We start from the raw sequence: 4236 nt of genomic DNA on the forward strand, positions 1-4236 counted from the left end.
ATGATTTCGAATATAACTTCTTGCACAATGCTGATCTCGATTGGTCTTTGGTGGCTTCAAAGGTCACCAAACACGAGCATGTTATGAGAACATTAAAATTGGTTGTGAAAGAATTTACGGAACACATAAAACAGGCGGTTAATCATCGTAGCCTATTCGTAAGTATGGTGTTGCTCGTACTGGTATCACTACCTTCTTTAATCATTCTAGATGTAAAATATAAATCATGTATCAAATTTGCGACTTAGAATTACCGTATTTCTAGTTAGTAGTGTATTGATCTTACATTATACAGGTAACGAAGTTACGGCATAAATACAGTAATACTATATAGTTCAGTTTCTAGGGAGCGCAGCAAATTTAGTGGTTGCTTACAAAATCTGGGGTTTTGAATGTTTATTTAGTGAGAGAAATTTTAGATTTGGTAGGCAGGTAGTAAAATCTACTGGATCGTGATTTTTGGCGTAAATCTAATTGATTTTTAATAGCAAACTGACAGTCTGTTATAGGAAGTCTTTCTTACCTCTTTCGCTTATTTCGACGTACCAATAGAACCAATTCAAACAAGCAAACCAAACAGTTCTTCTGAAAATTCCTATAGATGAAAAAAAAAGAAAAAAAAAGAAATTTGAACCTTATTGTAGTTTTGATAGCATACAGCATGGAGGCGTACTCTACTTTTCTTCTTCTTCTTTTTCTTCTTATTCATGTGATATCCACGAATTGTAGCAGCTATGAAATAAACACTTGAATTAAGTATTGAGATGTACACACAATGCGAGCATTATGATGGGAATCCAGAATGAAAATGAAATGAAATCTTTAAGTTTTACGTCCCACGGTTATGCCTGTTAGGCTAAAGGAGACGGTGGTAATGAGAGATGAGTGAAATGGTGGAATGAAGAAAGTGGGAGGAAACGGGAGAACCCCGAGAAAACCCACGAGCACGGTGTTTGTCCACCACAAAGTTCACCTGGCGGAGGCTGGGATCGAACCCGGGACACCAAGCACCAGAGGTGAACGCTCTACCACTGAGCCACCGCGCCCCCTGGAATCCACAATGGTATGTAACAAATATTAAAAGGGACATCCCACTTGTGATTTTTCCAAATTTTGTGTTTGCTACTCTATTCAACTTCCGCTATCTTATAACAAGTGAGAGTCTATCAAAAAAAATTGGATTTTTTAGTCAAGGAATTGCAAATTTAGCTTTTGCGGTTTGAATCACGTTAACAGATGCTCTATGATGTTTATATTGTAATAACAATTCTAACAAATCAAAAAGTCTATTCCAAGAATTTACTACTTTCGCTTTTCGTTTCCTTATCTAATGGAGTTTCTAGTGTCTTTTAAACAATTGGAGTGGTATTATGGTGGTTTTAAGGCATTAACGTGGTGAAAAGGGTGCTAAATTATCGACCACACTGTTATCAAACCAGTTTATTATAAAAATAAAAGGAAAATAAATCAGAAATAAGGGAATTCGTAAGGATCTAGGGTCTTTCTTTAACCTTTGGCAGTCCTGGAAGGCAGTTTAGGTTTTGATGACTAGAAGTGTACAATGTCCCGTATATTGCCTTTAATTTGCTGTTATCGTTGCATGTAAAGGTATGTAAGGTTGCTTGTTTCAGGCTAGTAACTATAATTTAATGCCAGGTGATGCAGTTTTACGTATCAAATTAGATTTGATTTACTGTGGCATCTTAGTTTCACAGCTGGCGCCTAGATTAGATTTGTTTTAAGCCCTGTACATATAATAAACATTGTGTAGTATTATATAACATTCATTACGTATACTAGGCTGGAGACCTCTTGATTCTGGTTGTTCCCCAATCGTCTTATGATGGTGGATCAACACTAGAAAAAGTAACGTATAAGTACCTACCTGGAGTAAGATACCACACACATCAAAATAGTGCCCGTTAATAACTCGATTAGGTAGGAATTCAGAGAAATTTATAGTAAATAATTAAAATAAATACATTTTTTTCGTAATGTTCTCTATTCGCTCACTAATGTGGCAAATTTTTATGTACGTGCTACGGAGAAAGAACTTAAGCCGAATTAGGCAACTGACTACGACACTGCCTTCGGCAGCTTATAAAATCACGTTAGGTTATATTACAGTTGCCTAATTCTAACAAATCTTGCTTTTAAAATTTTCGAAATGGGTGAAAGCATTAATTACCAATATTGTAAACTTTTTGTAATTTTATTCTTACAGTAATATATATTCGGTTAGGTCTTCTTCAGTTTACTGGGATGCAAAGAATCGTGATGATGTTTAACAGAATTTAAACTGAATTAAAACATCACAATTGCTTTATATTTCCAAATTTCCTATGCAGCGAAATCTATCAGTATCAGTTAGGCAAATGATAGCGAAGATAGTGACATCATTAGCACCAGTGGGAATTAGCGTGATGTACTGAAAGTTTCACTTATAAATAAATCATTTTATTACTATTATTAAAATTAGCATTTTGTTCAACTTTAGACTAAAATGTCTATCTTCTCTTGTATTTTTTGTAGTATTTTAGAATATGAAGGCTCATAGAAGAAACAGGGTTCATAGGTGACCTTCGTACTTCTATTAACCATCTAAGATTCTTTCGGGAATTTGCCGGGCCTGAGAAGATGCCAATTAATTGTATAAAGGCCCTCAGCGCCCATGGCATGCAAATTACAAAGGGAAAAGGAACCTGAGGAGGATACCATTAAGGTAAAGAACCATCGAAGCTTACTTTTCATAGAGGGATTTATTCCAGGGGGCTGCTCCCCTTCTCTCTGTTGCTCCTAAGTAATCTTAACAGCCAAGTTACAAACTACCATATTGATTAAACAGTCATGCTAGTTCTTATATAGAGTACTGTTCCCTCATTCCTAGTGACGTTTTTAACCTCAACGCCACTAGAAAAGAAAATGGGGAAAACAAAAATGTTTACCCGAATCGCCCGAACACACTGCGTTTGACCACACAGCACAAAAAAGTAACTAATTCTTAGCAACTATTTGATTGTTTATCTTTTACCGAAAAAATAACAATGACACATGTTAAAAATTTAAATATTGAAAAACCTTCTTCTATTGTCTAATTTTCAATTTAAGTAAACTTAATTGTAAATATTTAGTGAAGGTTTAGTTTGGATTTGGAATCCATTTTCCTAAGTAATTCAGGTAGTAAGGATAGGTAGAATGAAGGTCTAACCAGCTACAAAAGTAGCTGGACCTTTTCAATGCATGCTACACATGAAAAGAAAGAAGAAAACACATCATACACAGAGCCATAGCTAGAGATCTCGACACCCGGGGCGATGTAGAATTCGGAGGCCCCTAGACTCATTTTAACAAGTTTCTACTTTTCCTCTTTCTTTTGGACAGAGAAGCAGCTTTTGTTGTTATGCTACGCCGAATTTTTATCAAGGTGCTTGGAAAGACCTTGTAACAGACAAAAGCGATCATTATGTATATTCTTCTACAAATGAGAGCTGCTTTCAAGAGGCTTGGACTTCTTGTTAACTTGAGGAAAACTACCTTTGGTCGTATACAAATCCATTTGGAGAATAGTCATAGAAAGTTCCAGCTATTTACGTTTCATACTATGGACAACAAATGAAATTTCAATACATTAGCAACTATGTGCTTTTAAAATGTTCGAAATGGGTGAAAGGATTAATTACCAATATTGTAAACTTTTTGTAATTTTATTCTTACAGTAATATATATATATATATAGTGAAATGTAACGGAAATTCAGATGGAGCCCTCTTTGCGAATTTCTCAATATTGATCGACGGAGGTAAAGATTATGTTTAATTTTGTGCCTAGGTACTTAAAATCCAAAATGTAATTTGGCTACAACATATGTTTGAAATTATAGTTATTTCTTAATGAATGAAAGTTCTGAATTTAAGGTTTTTTTAGCATCTATTAACATATGAAAATACACTAACACCCCCACACACGCATACACGCAATATATAATGTGTGTGTATGTTTTGTAAGACAAAAATATAACGAAAGTAGATACGTATGCACAAAGAAATCCCGGCGATACAAGTAGTTCGTGAAGAAATGATCCCAACAAATTCCTTCAAATTGGAAGTGTATCATATCTCAATGGTATAAATAAAATTCACTGGTAGTGATCAGTCTTTGAAAGAAACTAAATTCGTTGGGTTAAGTTTTGACCCCTTAAGCCCCTACTCTACAACTACCTTTTGTTCAAAAAATTTA

The sequence above is a fragment of the Thermobia domestica genome, chromosome 16, assembly GCF_964235325.1.
Source record: "Thermobia domestica chromosome 16, izTheDome1.hap1.1, whole genome shotgun sequence".
In the NCBI taxonomy this organism is placed as follows: domain Eukaryota; kingdom Metazoa; phylum Arthropoda; class Insecta; order Zygentoma; family Lepismatidae; genus Thermobia; species Thermobia domestica.